The following is an 18417-nucleotide window of genomic DNA, read 5'->3' as shown; positions in this document are numbered from 1 at the left end:
CCAACAGCACAAATGCCTCACCTCCCAGCTTCGTATGATCACTGCTGGCCTCCCAAGTGTTCCTGTTGACCCCAAGAAGCCCGAGCTCCTTTTACTCCCCGTATCTCAGGAACGTGGAGCATGCTACCCTTGTCGAACAATACACTCTCCCAACACTATCATTGTGCATGCTAGAAGATAGAGGAAGACTATTTCTAGCCTAATTTTTAGTGGGTATTTCCAGAAGTGTGTGTGGGTGGGGGTAATTATTAATTATAAAAAGGAGAAACATTTATGAATGCATGTTGTTAGTGCTAAATGCCCTGTGATGCATGTCATAAATGTTAAATGCCCTAAGAGAGCCTTGCAATAAAGAGTGCCATCATATGTGACTTTTTGTGTGAATTTTTAACAATCCAATAGCACGTGAACCTGCTTATATAATCCTTAAATTGAAGCTGGACTCTAACTCCACAGGATACACTTTAAAACAAAATGCATTTGAGGTGCCTACCTCTCTCAGGTCAGAGTCTCACCCTTGCCTGGGATGACCTCTAGCCCCTGGGTTCAACCTGTCCACACACCTCAGTCTCCTGAGCCACAAGGATGGTAGGTGCAATTGCCATGAAACAGTCAGGCAAAGACTGGAGTTAGAATGAGAATCTTTATTTTTTATTACCTGTCCCCCTGTTTCTGAAATTCTTATTCTTAGATATTTGTGCCTTTATATTAGTCTTCCATGTTTCTGAAATATATTTTTTCCTTTTGGGCAAATTTCCTTATGTATGTATGTATGTATGTATGTATGTATGTATGTGTTTCATTTGTGTGTGTGTGTGTGTGTGTGTGTGTATAAAATGTGATTATGATTGATTCCCAGTATAGGTAACTTTCTATTGCCCTGCTAATTAAGGTCCAAGTCTACCATTGATCTGATAGCATACTAAACTAGGCACAGTATGCAGGACTCCCTTCAGTGGCAGGGTTCCCCTTTCTATGACCTTGTCTAGGGAATTCACACACCCCCACCCCTTGCAGAATGTCATGCAGCCTTAGTTAGGTTCAACTTCCTTTCTCCAGATAAGAACGCCTTCAGCTCGCACCTGAGATTGCTGAAATGCTCCCCCCCCCCCCCGCTAATGAAGCATCTCGCCTTCAACCAATGACTTTTACTAAGCCCCACCCCCATTCCCCCAAAACTATATAAGCCTTGAATCACCCTAAGTAAAGTTGTTCTGCTTCCCTGTAGATGATCCTAATGTCATTTACCATGTGTACTCATAGGGCATCCCCCCCGCCCCCTCCCATCCATCCTTTCTTCTTCCTTTGCCCTCATGGACCCATATCAGCCAATGATCCCCAAGGGCACAGAGGGTCACATTTTAATTATAAAAATATCCACAACGACTTCAACATAAATTTTAGTGTTAATTTCTGAAGGCTTTAACTAATTTTCTTGTCTGTATTTTCTGATATGAGTTTTAGTTATCTTATTCCCCTCTTTTCTTCTTAGTTTGACAGATTCCATATTTATGCCTTTAACATGCACAGTTGACATAGAACTGAAAGTTAAATTAGTGCCAATAGCATTTGTGCAAATAGCATGACCTTGAAGGGCTTAAATCTGAACAATGGGGTTAAACTTAAATGTTATTGATAATTACTTCTTTGTTGTAGTTTCTTTTCTACTATTGTGAAGAAATAACATGGCCAAGGCAATTCATAAAACAAAACAAAGCAAAGCACATTATCTGGTTTTACAATTCCAGAGCTTTACAGTCCAAGATCATCGTGGTCAAGGGGAGTCACTGGAGCAGTAGCTTAAAGCTTACATCTTAAGGCAACAATAAAGAGGTGGAAGAGAGAGGGGAAGAGAAGGAAAGGAGAGTGAAGAAGGAAGAGCAAGAGAGAGAGAGAGAGAGAGAGAGAGAGAGAGGGAGAGAGAGAGAGAGAGAGAGAGAGAGAGAGAGAGAACCAGAAATCACATAGGCTTTGAAAACCTCAAAGCGCATCCCTAGAGACACACTTCCTCCAACAGGGCCACATCTAGTCCTTCACAAACAGTATGATCACTTGGCGATCAAATGTTCAAGTATATGAACCAGTGGGGTTGTTCTTAATAAAACCATCACATTTTTTTATCATATTTTGTTTATTTGTTTGCTTTCAGTTACTTCTTGAAAATGCCCCTCACCCCATTTAGCTCATTATTCTTTCTCTAAAACAGGCTGTTTAGAAAATCTTTCAGAGAGAATCTTTTGGGCCCAAACTCAATCATTGAAGGCATAGAAAGGCCTCCTTGTTTTCTCTTGAGCATAAATATATCACTTCAAGGTCTTGGAGTCGCTTTACTTTCTTCACTGATTTTTATGGATATCTATTCTTTGCCTTGATTGATTTTAAGATTGTCCTTGCTTCTGATGTCCTGGGGTTTATGTAAAATTAGTTAAGATATGAATTTCCTTTCGTTTATCTCTTTTTAATGCTGGCTCTTTAGAAAACCTCATTAATTAAAAAAAAATCCATAGTCAGGATATTTTCTTGTCGGTCTTCCTCTTTCTCTGTGTTCTTTTTCTGAATCTCCTCTTAAGTACACATTAGATATCCATATTCTGCCTGAATGTCTGACAATGTCATCTATTGTTCTCCATCTCTGTATATTTCTTTGTTCTATTCAGGTACTTTTCTGAGGTCTAACTTCCACTTTACTAATTATCTCTTTAACTATGTCTTGTGTTTTGATTACCCAATCTATTCTGGCTTATGTTTCAATTGGAGATTTTTTATATTTCACTGTATTTTTTATTTTTAGATTTTATATTTGGTTTAATTTTTCACACTTTATGGATGTAAGAGTTTGTGGTTTCTATATCCTTTTCTAGTTAAAGAAAATTATTTTGTGATGGATTTATCTTAGTCTCTTCAGATTCCCACACTTTTTATTGTATCTTCTGGTTCTGACTTATGCTCAAATCATTTTCATCTGTTTTCTATTTTTATTGTTGTTGTTGTTGTGAGCTCATCTTCAGAACATTGTACCTTTGTTATAACAGTTCTCAGCTTCTGTTTGTAGAAGGACTAATATAAAATAATTTTAGACTTGCTTCTGCATGGGTGCCCCAATATAGTGAGACTGGGATTTGGACAGTTTTTAGATAATCTCTTGGCACAAAGAGCGTGTTACCAAATACCAAAAATTCTAATTTCATTTTGTCCCATGCCTTTAACCTGTTATTCCTCTAAGATAGAATTGTAAGTGAAGACAAATTTCCTCCATACACACACAAGCAAGTAAAGGATATTTTTCAAGCTGCTCACTGACAAGATAGCTTTCTCAAAAGCCTCATTGTTTATAGAGCCTGAGTTCTGATTGCTGTGCACATGTGCAAAAAATCTTTCTTTCTCTATCTGTGCATGGAATGTGAACCTAGCTCTATTATTGTGAAATTGTGTTTCTTGATGCAACTGTCCCCAGTCCCTGCAGCCCAGTTTGTGTCTGTCTGTTGTCTGATTTTCTCAGTTCGGCACTTAGATTCGTTGTCACCTAGAATTTTTCCTTTTTTTCTTCCAAGCCCATTACTTTCTGCTATGTTCTTCAGTTGTTTTCGTGTAACATTGTTATTTTTGCTCTTTGTTATTATTTTTTGCCAATGTGAACATTCTAATTACATACCTGTACTTTTTCCTTGTGTTCTATGAATATGTTTTCTTCCCATACCATGTTTACATTGACAGTTTTTATTAAGTGATTAGAGTCCATATTTTGCGTTCATATACATATGTATATATATGTATATATGTGTATATATTACATATATTAAGATTTATAGTATGTGTTTGTTGTGAATTCCTTCAGAAGTTGTATCATTCTGTTTTCTTGGCATGCTGCTTCCTCAAACAGGAGAGCTGGCTCTAGAAGACAGAATTTTCCAGGCCCATAGAAGCCTTCCTTGTTATAGAAAGAAGCGCTTTACTGAGGCGGAATGCGTTAGTGTTCTTTACCACTGGATGGAGCTGCTTTATCTTCTAATTAATGTCCTCGGTGACCAATGGTTTGTTATCCTTGGCTCTTCTCTGCTTCTCCTTTAGGTTCCAAAATATCTTAAAGAATCCTGCAAGAAAAAAAAGCAAGTTTCATTTTTCACATTGAGAACTAAAATCTTCAGCTTCTTATTCTTCTGAACGCTGAGGCTGGATGGGTGGAAGCAAAGCCATCTAAGCTACACCAAAAGCAACAGGGGCTTGGATCTCACCACAGCCCAAAGCCACAGTGAATTCACTTATCATCGGTCCATCAACTTCTTTTTGCGGAAGCTGCCTCTGCGCTAGTGCTCTTCAGGACCCCTCTGGAAAGAATAATGCTATGGGTTTAGGAGAAAACTTTTCTTGACTTTTTTCCACTACAGACATGAACTTTTCTGGCCCCCTACCTCTTTCCCATGCCTCTTCTGTCTTCACTCCTTGAAAAATATTTTTAGACTTTGATGGTAGCCTCTGAGCGAGCAGAGGTGACAGCATGTCTCCAGCCTGCCTTCCTAAACCTGGAGCCCTTAGCCATGTTTTAGAAGGAAACCATTCAAATAGAATAAAGGAGCAAGCACACCTCAAAGATTCCCAATAATAATTTAAACAGAGTACAGACATATAAAAGTGTTCAAATATAAATATACAGGTCAATGAATTTTTGTAGAGCAAATAATAGCCTTGTGACTAGATCAAGAAATGTAATCTTGCCAGGGTGTTACAGTTTTGTTGAGAGAAAAAGAGAGAAAAGGAGAAGGTGTGGGAGGGAGGGATGGAAAGAGAGGGATGAGGGATGAGGGAGAGGGAGAGGGAGAGGGAGAGGGAGGAGGGAGGAGGGAGGAGGGAGAGGGATGAGGGATGAGGGATGAGGGATGAGGGAGAGGGATGAGGGATGAGGGAGAGGGATGAGGGATGAGGGAGAGGGATGAGGGATGAGGGATGAGGGAGAGGGAGAGGGAGAGGGAGAGGGAGAGGGAGAGGGAGAGGGAGAGGGAGAGGGAGAGGGAGAGGGAGAGGGAGAGGGAGAGGGAGAGGGAGAGGGAGAGGGAGAGGGAGAGGGAGAGGGAGAGATTTGCTTTTTCTTCAAGAAGGATCGAACAGGGTGGCTAAAGGTCTCTCCTTATTATCTCTCGACTATTTTCTTTTGGAGAGGGAACCTTTCCCAAACAGTAGACCCTTGGCTGTTCTTCCTCAGCTTCTGTATCAATACCTGGGTCTGCTTACGCAGCACATTACCACAAACCATACTTGCATGTAGCATTCTGGGTGATTTCCTCGGGAGACATTTTTGGTTTTTATAACATTTCATCCTTAATCTGGTCACTGGTGCCAGAGAGTCTAAGTGTCTTTTTTTCTAGAGCCCAGAAAGTGTAATAGTTTGGTCTTTCTAGACTAAACGCTTCACAAGTCTAGCAACGTACTTGGGTTTTATATAAGGAAATATAAGCAGCAATTCGATGAAGCTTTCCACCAAACTGTGGTTGTTTCTATGACCGTGAGATTGCTTCAGAATTTTAAGATGTAGCCCATTCTATCTTCAGTGAAGTAGTATGGGAATATAACCCCCTTTTTTATTGATTTATTTCAGTAACTTATTGGTTCTTTCAAATTTTGTCAGATTATTTCTGAAGTCTTAAAGTACGCATCTTAGATACAAGTTATGACTGAGCTCTTCATATACTTCTGCAGTCATTGACTACTCTCAAGCTCTCCCGTCTCTGCCACTCATCTGTCTTGTATACTGGAGGTATTATGAATTCATGGATCTAGTAATGAGTCCATGCAGCAGGTGTGGTGTGGCAAAGGAAAGGGGCAGACAGAGGGAACTTCCTGTACTAGGAAGATGGGTATCCTGAACTGTTTGCCATTTTAAATGGTGAGCAGAACACCACAGAAGGGTATTAAGCAGGGAGATGGCCTTGCATTCCAGTTCTTTTTATCCGGTATAGAGAACTGTGACTGAAAAGCTGCTGGGAATTTAGTGAGGTAAGAAGGAAAGAGTGTGCACAGAACCTTGTGAATCCATCTCAGCATTCTTCAAGAGCCATCTGCCATTCACCTTGCTTATTGAGACCTGGGGCTGTAGTGAGCCCAGGAAACTTCCTGTCTCTACCTCCGCAGACAAGCATGAGCAACCATGCCAAATGTTTTAAGTGGATCCTGAGATCTAAGCTTGGGTCCTCATGCCTTTATTCACAGAGCTATCTCCCTAGCCCATCTAACAGTCTTGGTTCAGGTAAATCATGATGCCTTGATTTTCTCTGTATTGCTCTTCATCAAAGTCTGTTTTGTTTAACATTAAAAAAAAAAAAACGAGAAAAGTTCAATATTGTCAAAACAAAATAAAGCATAAGCAGTTCTCTGTTTTCCTGAATAATCACACCTGGTTTTGATAATTCCATAGTCTGGTGAGGTTTTGATCTTTTATTACACACACTCACACACACACGCACACACACACACACACACACACACACACACACACGCACACGCACACACACACACATACACACACTCACACACACACGCACACACACACACACACACATACACACACACACACATACACACACTCACACACACACGCACACACACACACACACACACACGCACACGCACACACACATACACACACTCACACACACACGCACACACACACACACACATACACACACACACACATACACACACTCACACACACACGCACACACACACACACACATACACACACTCACACACGTGCACGTGTGCGCGCACACACACACACATACATACACTCACACACACACGCACACACACACACACACACACACACACACAACAACAACACATTGTTTCTCTAGCCTCATTTTTCTGCTAGTAGTGCATAAGGATGCAAACATACATGTACCTACACATAAATAATATTGTTAGTTGAAATAAATAGAGCACTGTGTAATGATGCCGATTCAGCCTATGGAGACAGGAAATAGGTGCAAACATAAGGTAGGCTTCACCCACACTCTCTGAATTGTAGCAAACATTTCAAATGGCTGTTAAAAATCTAGTGTTTTTCTTCTTTTCTGCCCTTTGTTCTTCTTTCCCTTCCTTCCAAGTTGAAAAGACCTGACCAGCTTCATGAATGGGATCTAGTTTGTCTTTGCTATACATACTTAGAAAAAAGAGTAGCTTTAACTTTGGCCAGGAAATGCAAGAGTTGCCTGGAATCTGCAGGACATATTAATTGATGTGCCTTGACCATTGGGTGCATCTTGTCTGTGATTTGTGTGTTAGTTGTGTTAATTGCACATCATGTTTAGGAAAACACTGTAGGGCTGTGTAAATGTCATTCTCATTATCCTGTTATTATCTGACAGGAGGAGTTGCTTTCAATGAGTGATAATTTCACCTCCCATTTCAGAGAATGCATACAAATTTAAAAATGCTTTTTTTTATGTTCACCTTATTTTAAGGACTGGTAATCTATTTTTTTTTCTTTCAAAGGGGTTCCAAACCGAACATTTCCTGAAAAGAAATTGGCCTGATTATAAACCAGTAGCTTGAAAAAGTTCAAATTAGTTCAGACTCATGAAGAGACTACTGGTTTAGGTAACTAAGTTCTACAAATATTAATTAGATAGCTTGTAAGGTAAATAGGGGAAGCTCTAATCTCTGATTGATGCTATTTGAAATATCCGTTTTTTAGCCTGACCAATACACGTGACTCCACCTTTGCCCATCTTAGATCAGCTTGTCAGGGCTTTTGAGGAAATGATAACAAAGTGACTCCCCAAATTGTCCTCAGAATCTTTGAAAGATGAAGGACCTCAGGATTTTAAAGACTTCTGTCTCTGGATCATTTATTTTGACTCCCACAAAGCATATGAGCGATGAGAAGAGAACCACTACATAGGCTACTTATTTCACAGTCACAGTAAGGCACAAAGACCAATCATTTGCCGAAGGTTATTAACACCATTGTAAGTGGAGAAAGCACCTTTTTTATGTTATGCATTTGATGCCTGCTACATATAAGGCATAAATAAGCATTTCTTAAATAACAAAATTCTCTTTTAATGTGGGCAAAAGCAGTGGAGAAGAGAAGGTGGTGACACAGCAACACTTCAGGGTTCATAGTTCATTCTTCATAACTGAAGAAATGGCTCTGTGGCTAAAAGCACACTGCTGCTCTTCCAGAGGACCCAGGTTCAGTTCCCAGTACCAATACCAACGCAAACAGCCATCTGTAGCTTCAATTCCAGGGCATTAGATACCCTCTTCTGGCTTTCTCAAGTACTGCATGCATGTACTCTGTGTGTGTGTGTGTGTGTGTGTGTGTGTGTGTGTGTGTGTGTGTGTGTGTGTGTATGTGTGTATAAAACACTGATTTACACATCTCTGTATTACACATACACTATGTATATACATATATACACACACCATATACATTTATTTATATTTACTATATATACAGTGTATGTGTGATAAATCTTTAAAAAGAATAAATGCTCAAATGTTCACAGTGAAACCATATGTGAAATCACAAATTTCTAACTGTATACATTAATCATTGTAGCTCAGTGACATTCTAGCATAAACTGGCAGTCTCTCCACTTGCATGCATTTAGAGTTCCGTGCAGGGTGTATGTGTGTAGGCTCTAGCATCATTCTGCATGTCAATAGGCAGGTTTCTCAAGTCATTTGTTGAAGATGGTGCCCTTTTTCCAATGTATATTTTTGGCATCTCTGTTAAAAATCATGTTAGCGTAGTTACAGTTTATTTCTTCTTTTCAAAAACAAAAATTCCCCTTTCCTTTGAATCCTCAGCAGAACAGCAGTTCACCCTCTGTGTTTCCTGGACAGCAGATGTCTGTGATGCATTTACCCCACATAGCAGTCACACTGGCTCTATCCCCTGACTGCCAAAAGACATGTAATTTTACTACCTTTATATTCAATATCCCAAATATTTATTTTTTCTTCTGTTGTAGATTTGTATGTTTTATGACTACAGTAGTTAAAACATACTTTCTGGTCTTTAGAGAAAAACAATGAAATGATTAATATTTTACAATACTTGGAAATGATTGTGCATATGATAAGATCTTAAATATTAGTAGCAGTTAGACATTGCATTAATGAGGTCTAAACCAGATTATACCTGCTATGCTATAATCATTAGATTATGAACTAATAGTGACAGGTTTGCATTCAGATAACTTTTTAGGTTATTTGTGGCAGTTGGTTATTATGCAGAGACTTGAACTCACTCATGTAATCATGCATTTAAACAGAAATCTAGGAACAGTATTCTAATAAAGCAAAGAAAAATTACAGAGGCTATTCACTGCAACCTGATATATCTAATTCACCCACTGCATTCATATCCAAGCCACAGAGTTTTAAAGTGCTGAGATATTTGGTATGCAATAGAGCAGTCCCTCAAACAAAAATAGCTCAGAAACAAAGACTAATATTTTTATGTTAGCTTGATGAGGATTTTTAAATAACTAGTTAGTTTTGTTTTGTGAGTTAAAGTGGAATGACAAGCATCAATCCTATTAGAGCAAAGTGACTGGCTGTTATTCACCAAAAATATTGTCATGGCAAATGTGGAAGTTGCCTCTTTGGTTCACAAAGATAGAAATAAAGGAGTCTCGGGTGTGACTGACAAACTCAGTGCCCTGAACAGCTTGAACCTCAGCTTCTGGACACGGCAGTATGTCTCAACCCCATGAGAAATCTGAGCTTGGCCAGCATGCACTGAGCTGCACCTAGCCCCCTTTCCTCCTGGAATAATACACAGCAGGGCTGAAAGAAAATTGTTGCCGCTGTGTTCATGAGACACTGCTTTGGAACACCATATCAGTAGCTAGGCAAGTTTTCTTAAGTTTGAAAAGTCTCCCCACCCTCCCATCTCCGTTTCTCTGAACCAAATAACTAGAAAAGGGTTGAGCAGAGGTAGATATTTCTCTTTCCTTGAGTGTTACTGAGGACAAGCTGAAAACACTGGTCATTTTGCTTGTCTTCTTTAAAAGTCAGGGGTGCCAGTATCTAGATATAGAGAAGGATAGGAGCTGTCTGAAGACCCTCCTTTGGAACAAGTTAATTGCCCGGGGATGGAGCTGGCCAGAACAACCCTCAACTGGCGGCAATGTGTTGAATGTATCTTTGAAGAATAGAATTTGTTAAATACATATTACTCACATGAAATGGATTCTATATATGATATATATACTTTGAGAAATATAAAACAAGAAGGTGTTAGTTATTACACTAATTTTTGGAACAGAAGTCTTGCAAATAAAGAAATATGAGGTATCAGACCAAGCGTTCCCATTCCCAGCCACACACTGAAGTCACCTGGGATCCACATTAAAGGTCTGCACTCCACCAGTTTTGAATCATACATCTGATGCCATGCCAAGGAATCCATGCATGTTTAAAACTTGGGGGTGACATTGATACATGTCCAGGCTTCTAGACTTCCCCTTTCTGTTTCCAGTATGATTCTCCCAACTCTCTGCTCTCTGCACAGGACAGTCTTTGAGAAAAGTTATGAAGTGGGTGCTGTGTAATGGAATAGTCAGGAACATCATGGGCAGTGGGAACACAGATCAGGTCCTGTCTGTAAAGAGCTTAAAATAACCCAGGAGTGGTACAGCCGTAGGCAGTGATCATTGCTCCATTCACCAGAAACCTGAGATATGCCTGCAGGTTCTGGTTCTTTCATTCTGGGGAAGGTCCATGGTGACATTCAGAGCTAGGGAGCAAGTGGACCACCATGTGATGGTCAAAGAAATCCAGCACAATAGTTCTAACGAAAAGGTAGAAATATTTCTTGTCTCAGATTCGTGTAGGGAGCCATGTTTGAGGATTTAAGATTCTACAGAGGTGTGGAATGTGAATCTTTTCATTACTGTTGTGGATATACTGTCTCCATTTATTTAAAAATATAAAAGTCTGCTTTCTGAATTGATCCCTGATTTATAAGAATATCATTACAATTACAAATATGGCGTTACTGCTCTTCGTTTCTCCTGTTAGAATGATAGCTTAGTGCTTATGATAATTCTTCCCCGTTTTCCTGCAACTGATTTATCCCTTGTCCGACCCAACTTCCCCACTTGCCATTGCTCCTGTCTCTCCGGACCGCCCACTTCACACGGGAATGTTAATAATGGAATATGTTATGCACGTTTTCATTAGCATGCTTTGAAGTTGCTATTCTCTATAATTAATCACTACCATAAATATTCCATGTATATGCTGTACATATATACTCTTTCTGGGTCACTGAACTGATAAAACAGCTTATTCTTAAGCACGGCTGCGAATCACAGGACATGAGTGAGCTACACGCTAGTTAATAACATGCATGTAGCAAGCAGAGCTCATCCTAGGGTTTCCTGCGGGCTTGAGATTGTTGAAAATCTTTTGTTTTCAAATAGTGCATATGCTGATAAGATCAAAAGTTAGCACGTCATGCTACATTTAATAAGTTCCATTGTTTCCAGCACCTTATATATTTATAAATAACTTGAAAGTATAAATGAGGAAGAGATAAGCTCACCTTGTGGCCTTTTTCTTCAGAGAAAGAAGTGGGTGGCTTGTTTTCTCTAAGTAGATTACACTCAGCCTGTGTCCTCACTAAGATCAAATGACTCGCCAGGTTATTAACTCATTTAGAAACACCCATGTTTAAGATATTTTATGTGAGACATCTTCCTTCTAATGACATTTCTCTTGATTTATAAAGCAGATGGTATTCTCATAAGATTGAGTAAATACGTTCCCATGCATTATGGGAGAATAATTTTATGTAGGTGCAGTCCTAGAGAAGGAGGCCTCCTGATCTTTTCTTCCACACTATTTTGGAGCATCTACTTTGACATTGGAGACAGTCTGCTTTCTTCCAGCTAAGATAAAAGGTTTTTCTGTGTGACAGGATATAACCAAGTCCCCAAATGCCAACACTGGCTCAAAGATACAGTCAGAAATCAGGGCAGGCATAATGGTATTAGGTCAGTATCAGAAGTGTAGACACCATATTTTTACTCTAAGCAGAGGTGATAGAAAAATTGACATTAGAAACACAGCTAGCTTCAGTGAGGTTTGCTCTTCCATCCATCCATCCATTCATGCAGACCTTCAGTCAACATCTATAGGTCACCAAGACCATGCAATGTGTTTCCCTTTGTGAAACTGAAGCTGCAGGTATAAGCAGTCTCTGAAGACAGGTACCATTCAGTCACACGTTTTATTTTCTTAGAACTGTGAAGGAAATGGAGGAAACATGGTACTACGTTAAAAAAATGATTAGAACAAGAAAGAGGTCACCAAACCCCAGAGGCCAAGGCTCACAGCTGAAGTCACAGCTGTATTTGTGGGAGGCTGAGTGCCATGCTAACACAGTACAGCTTTGAGCTACTTGGCTTGGAAACCAGAGAGGTAAAACTGAGTTTCCAGGCTTGCTTTCTCTGCTGTGTTGTCTTGAACACATCAGCCCATCTGAATGTCAGTTTAACTGCTAAAAGCAGATGGCACATAGGAAGATGAACAATGAGGAATAAGATCTACCTCACAGTCATGTTCAGCAAATTGATTTCAGGGTTTTATAAAGATGGACTTTATGACGGCACTAGCAAGCAGCCCTCACCTCTGCAACCTACCCACTCTCCTTCTTTCTCTTCTCTTCCCTTCCCTCTTACCACTGCTTCCCTTTCTGTCTACGTCTTTTTCCTTTTCTTCTTTTAGTAGAACATAGTCATGTTACAGAATAAATGTTCATTAATCCAATTAACCTCACATCCAACCACTACAGATGTCAGGATGGTTGACAAATGGTTTGAACTTGGTTCCCTCGCTTGAGTTGCTAGCTGCAGCTACTCCACTGCAGTACTGAGTGATCACTGGTCTACTCATATGCATGGTTGCTTTTATTTTCCATGGGCATTTCAATGTGAAAACCCTCCTCTGTTGTCTGTACTTGTAAGCACTTCTGAGGGATAAGGGTCACTCATCGTGACCATCATATAGAAGGGGGGAAAAAATCAAGAAGTGTTAGAAAATTGAAATGCCCCAGAAAGGAAATGTTCAGTCAGCTAATTACCCAGGGAAACTAACTCATGGATGGGTGACTGATGGGTTTTAGAATTATGTTAATTATACCTTTTTATCAGAGATCTTCAAGAATAAGACATAGTTAATGGCAAATTATGCATATATTTTTAAACCCACCGGTACATGTATTTTATCTTATAAGGAAATAAAATAGTAGGCTTATATTTTAAATATTAGGAACTGACAGAAATACGAAATATATGTGGGCATGAAGCTTGATTAAAATAAATTTTAGGTACAGAATAGGAAGTAAATGCTTCCAATACAATTCAAATATAAATGTTAAACCTCTTCTATGTTATGAATATATTTTTAATAACTTTGTGATTGCTTTACTAAGCATTTATCCTGAAGTCCATGTGAATCCTATAATGTAAAGTTCAGAATCTCAAATTATACTATGCATGACTGAATTAGCAATGTCTAGAAAACTAACCGTAATGACTTGCAATAGCTTTTTAAATTTAAAATCAAATATATGGCAAGTGGCTTAAAATTGCCTTCAGTGTCTTCACTCAGAGAGTCTCACTAATGAAATGCAGGATTGTTTTCTAAAATCCTTATAATGTTTGCAGGGTTGAAACCATATTTTCAATTTCATATTCTAATAACTATTCCAAATGATGATACTCAGCCAACCTCAGGTTCATCTCTTCTTGAAAGCAAGTTCATCTCAATGCTGAATCACGCACTGCTTCAAGTTCGTGCCTAGTCAGCAGTCCTCTGTGATCATTAAAACTCTAATGGACACATATTGATGGCTACAGGGTAGTTCCTTAAGTGGAAAAGAATCACAACTGAGTCTACAAATTCTCCGTTATTAGATATTTATTTGTTTTAATAGATAACCCTGTAAGCAACATCTGTACTTGCGATATTTTGCTCATGCTTCACTGAACTTAATAAGGATCTTTTGCATTGAAGCCAACAAAGCTGTCTTTGGCTAGAACAAAATCAGGTTAGTATTTTTTTAAATAAAACAAAAAAAATCAATAGAACTACTAAGAGCTTAAGAATTGCTGTGATATATGATAAGTGTGGAAATAGTAACAATATTTTTCATCTTTGAAATTCAATATACATTTTGATGGCCCCCAAACTCTACTACTTTAGTGAGTTTTTATATTTAAAAATATATGATACATAATAATTTTTGCTATCATTTTAGAAGTATTTACTTTGTAAGCCAAGCATACCAAATGTTCTAATTGATTTAAGCTCTTTTATTCATCAAATAATCATAGGAAATATGTACTGTTAATATTATATAATATATATATGATATAAATGATATAAAATAAAATTATATTATTGTTTGTAGTAATGTGATTTCATAAATAATACCTATTGCATATGGCTTTTGTCAGGATTAAATGAGTTAATATGTTTTGTTTTGTTTTGTTTTGTTTTGTTTTGTTTTGTTTTGTTTTGTTTTGTTTTTGAGACAGGGTTTCTCTGTATAGCCTTGGCTGTCCTGGAATTCACTTTGTAGACCAGGCCTCAAACTCAGAAATCCGCCTGCCTCTGCCTCCCAAATGCTGGTATTAAAAGCATGTGCCACCACCACCACCTGGCTATGAGTTAATATTATTAAGAAACAAATTACCATATATATATATATATATTTAAGTAAATATCAAATATGATGTGGAAAAAAGTAGGGGATGGGGTTCTCTGGTACTATATGACATAAGATTTGAAGGTGTGAGATATTTATTAAGGGTCAATTATCTGTGAATGGAAGGAGGAAGTAAAATTGGATAGATGGGGAACTCAAAGCAAGCTTTTCTAAGCTTTATAGCCAGTCTGTTGAGAAGTGTGCGCTATCGCCAATCACCAGCTCCATGGCTTTCTCTCTAGCTCAGGCAGCTCTGCTCAACTAAGGCAGTGCCTGAAAGAGGTAGAGAATGGGTGTGACTGCATTTCCTCTCTCTGGCCTGACCAGCCAGTCTTCCCTGAAAGGGATATGGGCTGAGTCGCTGCAATGACCACATTAGGTGATTTGCTAATGTTCTGTGGGTCAAGATTAGAATGTTTTAAAAAGATGATAGCCAATGTTCTTTAAGCAAGACTAGTGATCACTCTTGACTGATACAAAACTGCAGTAAAAGAACAGTTAATTAATGTTTCCTTAACATGATAAAAAGTATGCATTTAAGAATAAAATTAAGATCACAGTTTGCAGTGATATTTCAGAAGCAATCCTATTAGAGTCGGGATATTGACTGCCATACCAATTATTTGATAGCTCCCTGGAAAAATCTACCCAATACAATCAGAAGATATAAATAATTAAATATTTTGAATAAAAAGATGGCATTGTCATTATTTAGAGTGGATATTATTTTTCATATTTAGAAAGACTAAGAAATAGAAAATATGCACTATATGAAGATTAAACCGGAAAATTGCACACATTTAATATATCAGTTTAATAAATTTTCTTCTATGTATTAGGCTTATAAACTTTTCCCATAAAAGGCCAGGTAATAAATATTGCTGATGTTGGCTATGTAGCTTCTGTCACAGCTAATGAGCTGTTGCGGTACAGAAAAGCAGCTATGGGCAGTGCGCAAACAGATGACGTACACTGCCACATTCCAGTAGGAATCTACTCTCTGAATGGAGGATTAGAATCAGTGTGTGACACGGTAGTTTGTGGAGTCATGGTATATTAAAAATCATTGAGAAATGGTAATGGATGATGAAATATAATTCATCCCAGCAAACAACATGATGAAGCATTGTAGACATTATTAAACTATAATCATAAGATCTAAGGAAAAGCTTTACTCGGGAGTATGAATTATTTTAAAACAAATAAACACTAAAACCCTGACTTGATTCAGAAGGCTCTGAAGGCTCTACATTCTATACATGCCATGTTATCTTGTTTTAAAGACAACTTCATCTCTGTAACTGCTCTGCTCTGTTATGCATATTCTATATGTTAGCCAGGCTCCTAGTTATGAAGGCACTGGTCGTTTCTACCATTTTTTGAATGTTCCTAATACTTTCTACATTAAATATGCTTATGTATTCCAGAACAATTACAAAAGTAGACCCAAAGTCTAAATTTCTGGAAGCGGGATTGCTGAGCCAGCACATCATCTTGTGTGTTGATGAAGTTGGAAACAGCCCTAAGAGGACGCCGCAGGTTCCCTCCAGGATAGGAGGCATCAGCCTTTGCCTTCACACTTCTGATATGTGAGAAATGGAACCTTGTGGGTTTTTAACTGACAATGTTTTTTATTATGAGAGAAATTATGCATTTTTATTGTGTGTATCCACTGTCACAATCTGTTCTGGTTAGATGATGATGATGATGTTTGTCAAGTGGACACAGGCAGGATCATTTGGGAGGAGGGAACTTCAATTGAGAAAATACTTCTAATATCCTATGGCCAAGTCTCTTGATCAATGACAGATGTGGGATCTAGCTCACTGTGGGGTTTGCCACTCCTGGGTTGTATAATAAAACAGGCTAAGCCAGCCATCAAAAGCAAGCAGTAAGAAGCATGCCTTTCTGCTTTAGTTCCTGCCTTCAGGTTCCTGCTTGGAGTTCCTGTCTTCGTTTCCCTCAGTGATAAACTATTACCTGGTACTGAAGGATGAAATAAACCCTTTCCTTCCCAAGATACCTTCAGCTGTGGTCTTTTTCACAGCAATAGAAAGCAAAGCAGAACACAGTACATTCAGCTTCTATCACAAAAAGCTATCAACTACATATCTTCTTAACAACTGACATTTCTTTCCCATATTTTAAGAAGGCAGAGAGTTGGGGATAAAAATAGCAACAAAATTAGTCTCTGATCTGAAATCACTTGTTTTCTGGTTCACACATGGCACATCCTTTGTGTGGCCTTGTGTGGAAGAGGTAGGTAAAGGAACCCACTTGGCTCTTTAACCATGTCATCAGTCCAACCATCTTGACAACCCCAAAGGTCCCAGCCAAACCAACCACTGTGGACTAAAGATTTTAATGTGTGAATTTTGGAGGGGCATAAATGTTCAGGCTTCAGCACTTACCACAGATACTGCTTTTCCTAAATTGCATATTAATACTCTTTTTTTTGTTTAATTTACTATTCTCTTTCTTTTTGTTATTTATTTTCCTATTGGTTTATGTGTGTTATTAGTTATAGAAACTATCTCTAGGTTTATCATTTCCCTTGGACACCATGAATTATGGGTTTTCAGTATATATAAAGAAATTATATATGTATGTATGTATGTATACATGTGTGTATGCATGTATATACATACATATATACATATATACACATACACATACATATACACATACACATACACACACACACACACACATATATATATATATATATATATATATGAGAGAGAGAGAGAGAGAGAGAGAGAGAGAGAGAGAGAGAGAAAACCATTGGCATCCCTGAAAAAGCTGTGTTTGCGTTGTTCCCAGGTCGCGCTCGAAGCTCACTGGCAGCTTTCTCGGCAGAGTCCTCGAGTTTGACTTCTTCCTCACTTGCTGCATTGGACCACAAGTGTGCCCTACCAAGTCAGATGCGACAGTGGACACGAGCTCCGAGATTACCACCAAGGTCTTGAAGGAAAAGAAGGAAGTTGTGTAGAAGGCAGAGAGTGGAAGAGATGCACCTGCCAATGGGGATGCTAATGAGGAAAATGGGGAGCTTGAGGCTGACAATGAGGTAGATAAAGAGGGGGAAGGAGGTGAGGAGGAAGCAGAGGAGGAGGAACAAGAAGGTGACACTGAGAAAGAGGCTTGAAGAAGCTGAGGCTCCTATGGGCGAGCAGATAGCTGAAGATGATGAGGAAGAAGATGTCGACACTGAGAAGCAGAAGACTGATGCCGATGACTAGACAGCAAAAGGAAAAGCTAAACTCAAGGCCACCATGACCTAGTCACCCTCCACTTCCCTATTCAGAATTTAAGCGAGGTCACCTTCTAGTAGAGAAGTAGGCCTTGCCCAACCACAGGGGACAGTGCCACCCACACATGCCATGCGCTCTCCACCACCACCCCACCAAAGCCACAGCACGAATTAGCAGCAGGGGAGGAAAAATGAATCAAAAACTTCCCAGGCCATCCCTGCATATTTTTTTCTTTAAAATACTTTAAAAGGAAATTTTGTTTGCATTTTCATTTACATGTTATAGTTTTGTACATGTTGTTAGGTGTCAATCACTTTTAATGACGACTGGTGACCAAACCAGCCTTCAGAGCGTTTTCTGTCATACTTCAGACTTTGCTTGTCGTGTGACCATGTTCGTTGCAATCTCAAAGGAGGAAAAAAAAACTTATAACAAACAACA

The 18417-nt window shown here is 38.8% G+C and overlaps 1 pseudogene; it reads left to right on the top strand.

Moving 5' to 3' along the window:
- The window catches only part of Gm8790, a 35529-nt pseudogene extending 17354 nt beyond the window's left edge, over positions 1 to 18175 (top strand).
- Positions 18176 to 18417: the final 242 nt, after the last annotated feature.

The sequence above is a fragment of the Mus musculus genome, chromosome 1, assembly GCF_000001635.26.
Source record: "Mus musculus strain C57BL/6J chromosome 1, GRCm38.p6 C57BL/6J".
In the NCBI taxonomy this organism is placed as follows: Eukaryota; Metazoa; Chordata; class Mammalia; order Rodentia; family Muridae; genus Mus; species Mus musculus.
This window is presented reverse-complemented; position numbering and strand designations above follow the sequence as displayed.